Here is a 15,376-nt window from a genome sequence, read left to right on the forward strand (position 1 = left end):
TTCTTCTTCCACCGTCCCTTGTTGCATCAGCGTAAGCATCTGCTCCAGGATAAATATCAGGGGGATGACATTGTTGATGTCGCAGTTGTCCCTACTGACAAATCTGGTGACCTCTTCAAAGGGCCTGAGTACGTGACAGGCGTCTCTGATTAGATACCACTGTCTGTCCTCGAAGCGACACATGCTCCATGCTAAGGTTGTCTGGTGTTTGACAAAACCATTCAAGATTTTACTCTGCTTGTATAGAAGCTCTAGCATATGTAAGGTGAAATTCCAGCAAATTGGAATGCCATGGGTATAGTAGTGCAATGGCAGAGTATTCAGTTGTTGCAGGTCCAGGAGGGCATTCCTTGCCACATAAGAATCGCTGAAATGCAACGACAGTCTCCTGGACATGACCAGCACCCTTTGCAAGCCACTGTACTTTCTAAAAAGTGTTGCATAAATACATTTATCACATGGGCCGTGCATGTTGTTTTATCAAAATGCAGTGTGGCCATGATTTTTCTGCCATTGTCGCTGACCACCTTGTCCAGTTGTCCAGGTGGCAGGGAGACAGCCAGCAGGATGTTTGCTGCTTGATTCAATGTAGCAACTGATCGGCTGTGTGGCTACTCTTGCCCAGACTGATCGGTTCTAACAACACAGCGCTTCACTTTAGTGCTCATGCATATGACAATTGTTTTAGTGCGCATCCAATCCGCATTTTTTACGGGTCAGATATGCACCCATTAACTTCAATATGTGCTGTCCACATCAGTATGTCAGTTGCCCGCAAAAAAATAAAACACATCCTATTCTTGTCCGTATTGTGTACAAGGATAGGATAGTTCTATTATGGGCCGGATATTCTGTTCCTCAACATGAGTAACACACACAGATGGTATCTGTGTTTTACGGGTCCACAATTTGCGCAGGCTACGGTCGTGTGCATGAGCCCTTACACATATGATAGGAGGGAGTAGGACTTACGGTCTGCCCTGCTTCTGTTAAGGACAGAAAGATATCAGGGGCATAACTAGAAGTGACTGGGCCCCACAGCAAATATTTGTAAGGGCCCCCCTCAGCGCGCTTCGCACCTCCCTCCTCCTGTGTAAACCCCACTCCTTTGGCACAGTGTAGCGGTATACTGTATATTGTGTGGCATAGTGTAGCGGTATACTGTATATTGTGTGGCACAGTGTAGAGGTATACTGTATATTGTGTGGCACAGTGTAGAGGTATACTGTATATTGTGTGGCACAGTGTAGAGGTATACTGTATATTGTGTGGCACAGTGTAGCGGTATACTGTACATTGTGTGGCACAGTGTAGCGGTATACTGTATATTGTGTGGCACAGTGTAGCGGTATACTGTATATTGTGTGGCACAGTGTAGAGGTATACTGTACATTGTGTGGCACAGTGTAGCGGTATACTTTATATTGTGTGGCACAGTGTAGAGGTACACTTTATATTGTGTGGCACAGTGTAGCGGTATACTGTATATTGTGTGGCACAGTGTAGCGGTATACTGTACATTGTGGGGCACAGTGTAGGCTATACAGGGGCGGACTGACCGGTCGGGCACTTCGGACATGGTCCGAGGGCCCGGCCGGGATGGGGGCCCGGCCCAGAATAACATAACACCGGGCCCCGCTCACTGTAATAGTAATATTCCTATGTGAACAACTTGAAATCCCCCGATCCTCTCCCTCTCTGTACTCACAAACTCAGTAGCATAGAGGCAGCAGCAGGCAGTGTAATAGGAGCCGACAGTGGAAGCTAGCCCCGCCCCTCCCTGCCGTCCAACCAATCAGAGGCAGCCAGCAGTCCAGCACTGACTCGCAGCACAGGGGAGTCGTGCAGGGACTAAGGCTAGGTCTACACGACGACATTTGTTGTGCGACAAAAAGTCGCGCGACAAATAGGGCGCAACATTTGTCGCACTACATTTTGCTGCACTAATGTCGCGCGACAATTTTTATAATGGCAGTCTATGGTGTCGCACTGCAACATGCGACATGCTGCGACTGCGACGTGACAGTCGCAGAAAAATCCATCTTGAATGGATTTTCTGTGACTGTCGCGTCGCAGTCGCAGCATGTCGCATGTTGCAGTGCGACACCATAGACTGCCATTATAAAAATTGTCGCGCGACATTAGTGCAACATAATGTCGCGCGACAAATGTCATCGTGTAGACCTAGCCTAAGAGAATCGTCTGAGTTTATTAGTAAAAATAATCGAATGAGTCAGAGACGTGTCACCGTCCGAGTCCGTCCGTGGGGGGTGTGTCTCCCGACAAGTCAGTCCGGGGGGGTGGTATAGTATTGCATGTAGCATAGCTGTGTGTGTGTACAGGGTGCTTGCAGCAATGTAGCAGAGCTGTGTGTGTACAGGGTGCTTGCAGCAATGTAGCAGAGCTGTGTGTGTACAGGGAGCTTGCAGCAATGTAGCAGAGCTGTGTGTGTACAGGGTGCTTGCAGCAATGTAGCAGAGCTGTGTGTGTACAGGGTGCTTGCAGAAATGTAGCAGAGCTGTGTGTGTACAGGGTGCTTGCAGCATTGTAGCAGAGCTGTGTGTGTACAGGGTGCTTGCAGAAATGTAGCAGAGCTGTGTGTGTACAGGGTGCTTGCAGCATTGTAGCAGAGCTGTGTGTGTACAGGGTGCTTGCAGCAATGTAGCAGAGCTGTGTGTGTACAGGGTGCTTGCAGCAATGTAGCAGAGCTGTGTGTGTACAGGGTGCTTGCAGCAATGTAGCAGATCTGTGTGTGTACAGGGTGCTTGCAGAAATGTAGCAGAGCTGTGTGTGTACAGGGTGCTTGCAGCAATGTAGCAGAGCTGTGTGTGTACAGGGTGCTTGCAGCAATGTAGCAGAGCAGGAAGCCTGTCAGGGACTCGGTGACAGGATTATTTTAACTCAAAGAATCAAATGAGTCTCTGACTCATTTGATTCTTTTAACTAATAAACTCTTAGACCTTTATCTAAATCTCTGCAATAACTATACAGTGTAATTACATCAGTCTGCTCCACTGCAGCAGAGCTGTGTTTGCCAGGAGCGAGTCCCTCCAGACCTTCGGTTCACTTGAGAGCCGACTCAGCAAGTGAACCGAAGATTCGATGAGCTGAGCATGCGCATTGATCTTCAGTTCACTTGCTTCTGCCGGCTCAGGAAGTGAACCGAAGATCCGATTCATGAAAAAGATCCGAACTTCCCATCTCTAAAACTCAGTAGCAGGCCGGGCGGCAGCACAACTCACTGATGTCACGCGCCTGCTCCGCCTGCTTCATTCATAAAGTGGGAGGAGCAGGCGCGTGACGTCAGTGAGTTGCGCTGCCGTCCGGCCTGCTACTGAGTTTGTGAGTACGGAGAGGGAGAGGATCGCAGAGGATTTCAAGTTGTTCACATAGGAATATTAGTATTACAGTGAGCGGGGCCCGGTATAATAGAATACAGTGACTGCACCGGGCCCCGCTGCCATTACAGAACCAGATGCCGGTGTTCCGTTTACTTGACAGTATTATGGGTGCTGTTTGGCCACTGAGTCCCGCCACCGGCCGGGATGGCGCCACGGAGCTGGTGGTCGCCGTGTAGCGCCGCGCCAATTTTAGGTTAGGACCCACTCATAGAGGCAACCTTGGCGTGGTGAGTGGGCTTATTGCCTTTTGATCAAAATGTACACAAATGCCTCATTTAGCATGTAGCTTGGGGGTGGTACACATGCGCTATTTAGTGCTGTCTCCTGCAGGAACGCAGGGATGAGATCATAGCATTAGCAGTGGATGTGCGATTCATTTCTTCTTTTCTCTCCTTATTTAATACATAGAACCTTTATTTTTGTTTGCATTTTGTTAACCTCTACTGCGCCTGCGCCAAGTCGTCTTTTTCGCGCATGCGCAGTGTATTGGGGATCATTCACTCACAGGAACACTATTATGGGGGGATCTGTGGATGACACATATATAGCATAAGGTGCTATATATGTGTCACCCACAGATCCCCCCCACAACAATGTCATCCACAGATCCTCATAACAGTGTGTAATCCACAGAGCCCCCATAACAGTGTGTCATCCACAGAGCCCCCATAACAGTGTGTCATCCACAGATCCCCCATAAACAGTGCCATCCACAGATCCCCCCATAACAGTGTCATCCACAGATCCCCCCACAACAGTGCCATCCACAGAGCCCCCATAACACCTTTTGGTTCAAAATATTTTTTTATTTGGCTATTCCCCACCCCTCTTTTAATTGTTCCGCTACTTGTGGGCGCGCGGGAATGAGTTGAGTCACTTCGGTGGGCAATCTCGTCCTGCAGTGCGTGATCCCGCAAGACCTGCCGCTGTAGGTCACGGGTCTCGCGGGATCACTCGCCACAGGATGGGATTGCGCACCGAAGTGACTGAACTCATGCCCACGTAGCCCGCAAGTAGCAGATCAGTGGAACAAGTACAAGGTGGGTGGGGGGATGATCTGTGGGGTTGCCCAGACGGCTAGGTCATTCACAGTAGTTATTAACCCCTTTCAGCAGTCCCCCATTCACTAAGGGGAGACTGCTGAAAGGGATTAATAACTACTGTGAAGGGCCTACCCCCCTTTCACAGTAGTTATGCCCATATATGTGCCCCCTTCACAGTAGTTATGCCCAGATATGTGCCCCCTTCACAGTAGTTATGCCCAGGTTTGTGCCCCCTTCACAGTAGTTATGCCCAGATATGTGCCCCTTTCACAGTAGTTATGCCCACACTGCTTCTAACAGAGGCTCACTAATGGACGCTGAGATTAGATCATCCCATACGAGAGCATTGAATCAATGCTTTCCTATGGGGAAAAATTTGACCCTGGAGGTCATCATGCAGGGTGTGAGGACGTCCAGCGTCAGATACCAGACCAAAGGTCTGTTTTAATCCAGGAAGCCCTCAGGTGGCTGCCGACCACTAGAGGCTGACTTATTGCTGGAACGTAAACAATGCAGTTTCTCTAGAACATTGCAGCTCGATTTGCAAAAGGGACACTGTACCAAGACCACGTCAATGAGCTGAAGTGGTCTGGGTGCCTTTTGTGTCACTTTAACTTTGAAATCTTATTAAAGATTGTGTAGGGTGTGGCTGGAGGCGGGGCATGGAGGCGGGACAAGGGTGGGGCTTGTAGCAGAACATGGGTGGGGCCTGTAAGGGGGCCCTTGATTTATTTTGCCCGGGGGCCCTGAGGGTTCTCAGTCCGCCCCTGAGGCTATACAGTATGTGTATAACATAAACATATTTCACATGAAAACTTACAATTACTTGGCTTGGCCCTTGGGGATCTCGGACGCCACTTCACCACTTTGGCCGGGGGCTCGGTGGAGCTTATGTTGTGTTTTATCCTAATGAGAAAGATTTCATAATAAGGATTTGGAGAAGGGGCAGAGGGATAGCAGAGCAGGGAGAGGCCGGTGCTGCTACTAGGGGGTCATACTATGGGCGAGTAATAAAGCCCACCATAATGCCCACCCAGTAGTAATAATTCTCCTTATAATGTGACAGTGCAAAAATACCCCCTTGTAATGCCCCCAGTTGAGCTAATGTCCCCATAGTGCGCCCATAATGTGCCAGTATAAAATACCCCTATATAGTGCCCCCAGTAAATTCCCCCATAGTGCTCCTCTCCCCCCTTCCTGCTAGTGCCCCCCATAATGTACCAGTATAAAATGCCCCATATATAGTGCCCCAGTAGATGCCCTCAGTGTCCAGCCTCTGATAGGCTGCCGGCCTAGTGTCCCCCATAATGCCCCCCAATAATGTGCCAGTAAGTGTCCCCATAGATGCCCCCCATCATGTGCCAGTATCAAGTGCCTCTCCCCCCCCCCCCCACATGTCCCAGTATCATAGTGCCATCTCCCCCCCATGTGCCATTATCAAGTGCCTCTCTCCTTCCCACCCCCCCATGTGCCAGTATCATAGTGCCAAACCCCCCCATGTGCCAGTATCAAGTGCCTCTCTTATCCCCCCCATGTCCCATTATCATAGTGCCACCTCCCCCCAAAAAAGTTCCAGTATCAAGTACCTCTCTCCCCCATGTGCCAGTATCATAGTGCCAACCCCCCCCCCCCACATGCCAGTATCAAGTGCCTCTCTCCTCCCCCCCCATGTCCCAGCATCATAGTGCCATCTCCCCACCCCCACAAAAAAGTGCCAGTATCTAGTGCCTCTCTCCCTCCCCCCTCCCCATGTGCCAGTATCAAGTGCCTCTCCCCCCCATGTGCCAGTATCAGGTGCCAACCCCCCCCTCCCCCCCAGGTGCCAGTATCAGGTGCCTCTCCCCCCCGCATGTCCTAGTATCATAGTGCCATCTCCCCCCCATGTGCCAGTATCAGGTACCTCTCCCCCCATGTGCCAGTATCAGGTGCCAACCCCCCCCCCCAGGTGCCAGTATCAGGTGCCAACCCCCCTCCCCCCATGTGCCAGTATCAAGTGCCTCCCGCTCCCCACCCCCCCCTAGGTGCCAGTATCAGGTGCCTCCCGCTCCCCCATGGCAGTAACAGTCGGGTATTAAAAAAATAAAATAAACACTTCTACTTACCTCCATGTCAGCGATGCGATGCAGCCTCTTCCTGTGTCCCGCCCTGTATGTCCATATATGGAGTCAGTGCTTGTATTTCAGAAAAGTTCCTGCTGGTATTCGAACCCACAACCTTCTGCTTTAGAGGCAAAGCAGCTAACCACAAGACCATACCAGCTGCCTTGCTGCTGACTGAAAAAATATGAGACTTCTACTGTTATAGCTGGCTAAGTGTACATCTATACACATGACAGCTGCTCATATATAGAGATATAGCAGAGCTGAGTGTGCTGGGACAGCTGTCATATACAGATATAGCAGTGCTAGGTGTGTTGGGGCAGCTGTCATGTGTATAGATGTACACTTAGCCAGCTATAACAGTAGAAGTCTCATATTTTTTACAACAATCAGTTGTAATGCAGCCTTTATGGCTGTGTGGGTTAATGCTTTGCCACTGATACATTGGAGGTTGTGAGTTCGAATCCCAGACACACCAGGAGACTTTAGCAGACAGTAAGATTAGATCACATTAGCTGCTGTGAAGGGGCCCTGAACACTATATTTAACTAACTTGAAAATAAACTGACGGGGCGCCGGGCCCCAAAGCAGCTGCTTCCCCGGTAGTTACGCCACTGAAAGATATCCATTGAGGAGGACTTGGAGGAGACAGATAAGCAACTGGTGTGGGAACCAGACCGACACAAACGTGGAGGTGTCAATAGTACCTGCTTTGTTGGGCCATTAAAGATATATATTGTCTGTCCCTGTACTCCACCAGCACCATTGTCTATACCTTTTTGCACAATCTGTCCTAAGTGGCAGCCCACAACTGGACAACAATCTCTTCTTAGGTAAGTGGAGAGTCCTAAACCAAAATAGGTAATCATCCCCAAAAAGATGAAGCCCCACAACTAATGCTATCAGTTATCAGAATAAATGTTCCCCCACTAATAAAGAATAATCTGTGGCAGGCGCAGCACTATGAAGTGCCTTTTGCGCTGAGGATTTAGAAGAATTTTGATATCTCTAACTTTTTAGTCCAACCAGACTGTTTATTACTCTGCAATTCTTCTAGCGCCGTTCTATAGAAACAGTAGGTTTAAAGAGCACACCAAATGCTTGAAATAACTTCTCTAAAACTTCAACTTTTCTTCATATATAAAACAGCCGCCTCTGCAGCAGATAGTCCATGTACATAACACGTGTTGAAAAGTTATCACAAAATGGATATGCATAAGATGGTGGTTCAACTGTTCAATCTTGTCATTCAACCTGAAATGGTGGCTATATTTCTCTCTTCCGTATCTGTACTCTCACTTTAAGTTATCCAAGCACTTTATGATCTCTCTGAGAGGTATATCTGAGGTTTAACCAATAGTTCTACTTGCTCTACTTGGTTTGCAGTTTGCTCTATACAATTGCTTTGAACAGTTTGCCTTTATGGCTCAGTATGATCTGGTATGAGCAGTTCGTAATTTGCAATTTGGTCACAATTTGGTGGAACTGTAAGTAAACACATAACTAGTTCAGTATACAGTTCTAATCACAATAATAACAATAGGAACATAATGCCTATTTTGGCCTCTTGCTTCCATAAAACACAGCTCTTAGTGGAGTGAATGTCTGTTCAGCTCCTTTCCTCTGGTGTAATGATTCTAGCAGCTTCTGCTAGGAAATTTCTCACACAGGCTCAGTGTGAGGTTGGCTGTGATTGATCAAGACTCCTGGGCAGTGACAACAGCTTAACTCTATGCTTTCTGGTTTTAATTCTGCTGTGTCATTGAGCTTACCTTACATTCATATAATGAATCTTAAAGGCATATTATCTTTTCTGCTTCTGTGAACACAATGTATAACTGTTACATGACATCCAAAACATGAAGTCACAGGAAATAACTCTGCTTTTGTATTTAACATATAAACATATGAACTGTATTAAGGTTATTGGCAGGTCTAGCTGTATAAACATATAATCTATATTAGCAACCTAGGACAGGTTTTAGCTGGCCAGCTGCACAATCAAATCCCAAAAATACCAAGGCTTCCACTATGCACTTTAGACGTATTTTTGTAAAATTTTGTGATCCTGAGATATACTGGGACGCTATATTGAGATGGATGTAGCTCACTGATTATATATATAACTATTTACTGCAGTACCAATGTATCCTCTTTGCTTGCACATGTATGCCACTGTTTTTGTATGTTCACTATTTGCATCATTTAATAAAGTTATAGATTTTTGGTATTTCATTGTTCTTAATTAGTGGGGGACATTTATTCTTTTTGTGGTACAAAATAGGTAATCAGAAAAAAAGAGGTGAAAACCAGACAGGCAAAACCAACACCATATCAGCTACTGCTGCTACTACCCTCATTCTGACTCTCAAATGATGAGGCCTGGATCTTTAGTTTTTTACTTTTTCAGTCCGAAACAAATCCCCAAAACTTCGGATTCATTTGGCAGATGAATATTTGCTAAATTTTTAACAAATCGGATTCATTTAAAATGAATTTGATCATTTCTAATTGATGCTCTGAGTAATGGGCACCAAATATTCCAGCATGTTGCTTAACACATGTGTGATGTACGCAAACGTAGCATTAGCACATGCATCTGGTATGTGGCCTTGAAACTGCTAAGTAAGCTAGAGATTCAGAAGTAGTAGAAAAAAAATGAGCAGAAATTAACCTTTCCATACACTGCAATAGTAGTCTATTGAAGTCTACGGTACAATCGATCAGAAGATTACATATTCAAGTCCCCTAGGGGGATTAAAAATTACAGCAAAAAATGTTTTACAAAATATTTAAAAAGCACAAAAATATAAAAAATGTAAAATCATCCATTTACATTAAAAATAAAAAAGGAACATAATTTGCATTGCTGCATACAAAAATGTCCAAACTGCCCAGCTGCGCCCATCTGAACAGAGCCCCACTCATCCCCTGCTCCCCTTTTTTCCACCTCATAGCCTTGGTAACAGTTATCTCGCGAACACACATCTCCTTTATGTGTGCGCTTGTGTTGTCTGTAACCTGTGGGCAGCGGCTTCATCTGCTGAACTGTGTATCCTTCTAGAACAAGTGCAGTTCAGTGGATGAAGCTGCTGCCCACAGAAAGTAACAGACAGCGCAGACGTACACATAAAGGAGATGTGCCCCTGCTCAGGATTTGTAGTGGTATCAAGATGACACCGTCGAGGCTAGGAGGGGGAAAGAAGAAGTGGAAGGGAGGAGCAGGGCTATGTTCTGATGGGTGCGGCTGAAATTCAATAACAAAAAGGACATCTCCTTGGACTCGTTTAACTCGTTCATTAGCATAATTCTAAAAATCAGGGGGGAAATAAGAGTGATTAGGGCAGAAACGTATGTTTGAAAATGACAATAGGAGAGATACTGTGCCATGCAAATGGTCCATGGTGGTGACAGACTCCCTTTAAATATATGCAAATGTAGCAGTTTTCATAAGTGTCACACTTTCAACACATTTTTTCAGATTAAGAAATAGTACATCATTCAAATAGGATAGTATGTATAAAAACGGAGGCCAGTCTCTATAATCATCAGGATAAGTGGAGATTTTGAAAAACTAGAAGTGAATGAGATTTCCACTAAATGACTTCAATCAGATCAGAGCTCTTAAAGCCTTTGATAAACTAATAAAGTATATTGAGAAATTATATAATTATTCGGTATATAATGAATACACTTTACTGAAACCGGAATACCCCCCATTGAAATGCAATGTTTTCATACCGAAACTAGTGGCAGACAAATATAATGTACTATTCCTTAATAATATGGACATCACCACTAAATATTGTTCAGCAACAAAGCCATAAGATGTAAAATGTGGTGAAAAGTGAACAAAGTAAGAAGAATAACCACAGTGTAACAGATCAGAAAGTGGAAGAAGGGAGAAAAGTATCCATGTAAAATGTTGAAAAATGCAAAAGATATACAGCATTCGAATATACTGAGTGAAACCATCTATAATATAGTGTGATACTTTGTATTCACACCATCCTTTAGAGCACAACAAGTAATCCTTGGTTCCATAGGGATCTATCTTGTCTTTAAGTTGTGCGCTCTGGTTTTTGGTTGCCACAGTAGCTGTGACAGAAATTCTCCTAGGAGTTGCAAGGCCTTTGTATGCGTAACTCTTGTGCTCATACACTCTGCCTTATTTCTGAGACAGGATGACAAACCACAGCACAATTGGTTTCCTTTACACTATCTCAGAAGGTTCACAGAGTGAGAGTTCATCTGTCTCTCCTCAGAGTGCAGGAAGCAATACAACCGCGAATGACATGGACCAGGAGATAAAGACACCGCAATCTGGTACTCGAGTAAAGCAGGATGAAGACAGCAAAACTATGAAAAATGGACTATTCAACCAAGGGAAAAGCCATCCAAGACTGGCTCAACTACGAGGTCAAATCCGGGCACAAATTAGGGAGCACAGCCCAAGGAACCAAATGATAGAGCTTGTTGATAAACTTGCAAATAAACAGCTGGATACTAAGAACCATCTGGAGGGAAGTAAGCGCAATAGGCCTCCAGAAAGTACCAAATTTTGCCACTGCTCCAACCCAAACTGCTTTTCTTCAGAACTTGAAGGAAAACTGCACACAGAGCTAACTGCACTACGACTGGAGATGAGAAATTCTCTCGAGGCTATGAGAACAGAATTGGGCCAGGAACTTCAAGCACTACATAAAGAGGTCACAGGCTGTTGTCACCACTGTCCTCCTAAGGAAGATGAAGTGCCAAAAGATGCTGAGAAACGGCCTGAGTGGAAAGGTGTCTTTAAAAAAGTCAATCGTAAAGAAACTCAAGAGGCGAATACTCCTGTAAAACTGGATGGTCAAATGAAAGCAAGGTCGGTGCCATCACTTGTACATCAATCAGGTCCCAGCAGGAACCATGTACTCTTAAAGGCAATGACCACCATTGCCGCTAAAAATGCCCTTGTGTCTAGACTTGGGACACGATCAGATTCTGACCCTATTCCGCACACTACTGCAAAACAGATCCACAAACCTGTTGAGAAGACAGAAGAACCACCTAACCATTTACAAACAAATGGGAATTGGGGGAAAAAGGTTAATAGGACTGTGGCCCCTCTACCACAAAATGGGATTTCAGTTGGTAAAGGTCATTAAAGGCTTTTGGAAAACTGTACAGGCTTATACAGTCAATGCTGTTTGGGTAAATTGACGTCTCTCGTAGGTTCTAGACTGTAATGCAACTATACAAGGCTTTTACCTGCTTAGAGTGAGTCTGTCTAGCGAGTTCAAGTTATTGGTGCAGGGGTCATTATATGTCCACTGCCACATTAAACGCTAACAGCTTCTTATTGTCAGTTATACTGTATATGTGGGACTGAGCGGGTGAAGTTCATGGCTCACAATTACTAATGGATTGTTTGAGAAACATAAAGGGGGTGATGTCTATGATATAATACTGGGGCCCATATCTTAAATGGGGAGTTATGTTGTCTGTGTCTGTCCAAGATTGATGGATAATAGTTTGCTGTAAATTGTGCTTTAAAAAAATCAAACTTTGTACAATAGAGTTGCTTTCTTTCACTGCATTTTAAATTGTTAACTAGCAAAGCAATCCATTAAACAGATAAGGGTGTCAATACTTCAGTGGCAGTTGTACCACAGTTCATGTTATGGACATTATTCATTGTGACCATTAAACTCCATACATATAAAGGGACCGGGCTTTCATTCCACTATTTCAAACACAATAGATGATTATAATTGTAGGGCCCCTTTCACAGGAGCGAGTTTTCCGCGCGGGTGCAATGCGTGGCGTAAATGCACAGCACCCGCACTGAATCCTGACCCATTCATTTCAATGGGTCTGTGTACATTTTTCACGCATCAGTTCTGCGTTGCGTGAAAAAACGCAGCATGTTCTATATTCTGCGTTTTTTACGCAGCCCTGGCCCCATAGAAGTGAATAGGGCTTCAGTGAAATCATTGCATCCGGAAGCAAGTGCGGATGCAATGCGTTTTTCACTGATGGTTGCTAAGAGATGTTGTTTAACCCCAAAATCTATCCAAATATTGAATAAATTCAACTAACTGGATACTCAATATCTCAATTATGCCACCAAAAAAAACATGAATAAACTAGGTTCCTTTAATCAAGTACTTATCTGGGTAACATACAAAGTGGAAGCCTGCCACATGCACAACAGCACTTTGGTATGTTACCCAGATAAGTACTTGCATTGCCATTCATCCATTTAGCCCCTGCTTGGGAATGTTCTTTAATACTTTATAGAGTTAGGGTATAGGTGACTACTATACATGCACTACGCACTTTTGTATGTTATGCAGATAAGCACTTTATTGTCATCATCCCATTAAGCTCTTGCCCTGGAAGGTGCCCAATTGCTATATAGTGTCCGGGTAGATGATAATATTGCAGCAGCACAATATAGTTGTTGTCCACTTGGGACTCCATTTTATGTGGTTATATGTATGCAGTATTTATAGATTCTATGGTGTAATCAAACAAGAGACAGCTAGCTTTTAATTTTGACATCAATCATGTATTGTGGATCAGGTATCAATATGTGGCATAGCATTTTTTTATTCCTTACTAGTAGTATATTATTAATTGTGTATTTTAATCATGTTTAATAAAATTGGATGTATTATTAAAGGAACCTAGTTTACTCATGTTTTTTGGTGGCAAACCTTCAGTTTTTAATCACGCATGTGAAAAACGCATCAAAACACATTGCACCCGCGCGGAAAAAAAAATGGAACAACTGAAAGCAAATGCAGACAAAACTGACTGAAGTTGCTTGCAAAATGGTGCGAGTTTCACTGAACGCATCCGGACCTAATCCGTCACACTCGTGTGAAAGGGGCCTAACTATTTTCATACAAAGACTTACAATTTATAGTGTATTGTTCAGTTTGTAAGATCATCAAAAATGTCAGATAGTTTTGCCCTTCACCTGTTAATAAATATAAAGGTTTAAAATTTATACTTTTAAAGATTTATTTATGTTCACATAGAAGCCTTTCCCTATGACCCCAAAGACTGATCTCCAATTATATTAGCACGGTATTATAAAACAAAACGGCGGCTACACAGCAGTAAAGGAGCACTCGGGGCAAAACTGCTAAACTTTGTCATTCTTAAAAGGGTCCTCTGGTACAATTATGTAAAAACACATTAATTGTTACCTGTGAAAAGAAAGGTCTATAATCCACTGGATGTTCACAACATATTTTGAAAACACACTGAAAAAATTACGGTGGGGAGATTTATCAAACTGTTGTAAAGTTAGAACTGGCTTAGTTGCCCATAGCAACCAATCAGATTCCATCTTTCATAAAGGAGCTGTGAAAAATGAAGTCTGTGGAATCTGATTGGTTGCTATGGGCCACTAAGCCAGTACTGCTTTACACTAGTTTGATAAATCTCCCACTATGTTTTTTTCAGCTTCCCATTCATTTCAATGGGAGAATCAGTGCGGATTCTGCTGCCAAATAGAGCATGTTGCTTCTTTTCTTCCACGCTAATTTTTTTTCAGTTCTGCCTCCTATTGAAACAAATAGGAGGATTTTTTTGTCACGTATTCGGAGCGGAAAACGCATGAAAAAGCGCCCCAAAAAGTTTTGTGAACAAGTTCTTACTGTCTTGAAGGCGCCACCATTTTCAGGTTCTCAGCGCCAGTCACATAACACCCCTTCCCCCTCACGATTCCTCCCCTACTATTGCCGTGCTGGTCCTCAGACTGTGCCTTCTCGTTTGGCCTGGGCAGTGTACAGCACAGGAGTCATCACTGGTGTTATGTACATTGCTGGCTTGAACAGAAGCAATGCTACTCCGGCGCATGCAAATATCCTACTACAGTATATGCACCATAGCAATGGGTAGAAGTCAATATCGGGCTGAAAATATCTGGATCCACAGCAATGACACAGGTAACCCATGGAGAAAGACAAAAATCAATAAAAAAAAAGGCAAAAGAGTGGTGCATGACACAAGGATTCAAAGACCAAAAGGACAATCCCTGTGACGTACAACCAAAAATTATATTGCCGATATTTTGCATTAAAAAAATAATGAATGGAGATCGCAAATTCAAAAAATACATCTGGTATGTCACTGTCCATGTTGTGGGACTATTTGTGTACTTCTAGTAATTATTTCTTGGCTGCAAATATGAGCTGAAGGTTTTTCATGTTCGCCTGCCATTAAAATGAATGGGACTCGCCGCGAACTTTTGATCACGATCGCGTTTGCGAACCGTCCTGGCAGATGTTCGTCTATCACTACTCACCGTGAATACTAATCAGCGCTTCCATTTTGGAAGCGCTGATTAGTACCGGAGGCCCGGGAAGCGGTGAAGGCTTGGTACTCACCGCATCCTGGTCCTCGGCTACCAGCTGTGCAGGGCTGCTCTGTGACGTCACACTGTGCTTGCCACCAGACAGCAGGAGGAAGATCGTGGTGCCGGTAAGTGTTTTATTTATTTTTGCTGGGGGCATAATGACCAGACTGCTGGGGGCTGAATGGCATAATAGGTGGCCTGAGAGGCATAATAGGTGGCCTGAGAGGCATAATGGCTGGCCTGAGAGGCATAATAGGTGGCCTGAGAGGCATAATAGGTGGCCTGAGAGGCATAATAGGTGGCCTGAAAGGCATAATGGGGGGCCTGAGAGGCATAATCGGGGCTGGCTGAGAAGCATAATGGGGCCTGAGAGGCATAATGGGGGCCTGAGAAGCATAAGGGGGCCTGAGAGGCATAATGAGGGCTGGCTGAGAGGCATAATGAGGGCTGGCTGAGAGGCATAATGAGGGCTGGCTG

Source organism: Bufo gargarizans, chromosome 1 (assembly GCF_014858855.1).
Source record: "Bufo gargarizans isolate SCDJY-AF-19 chromosome 1, ASM1485885v1, whole genome shotgun sequence".
Taxonomy (NCBI): domain Eukaryota; kingdom Metazoa; phylum Chordata; class Amphibia; order Anura; family Bufonidae; genus Bufo; species Bufo gargarizans.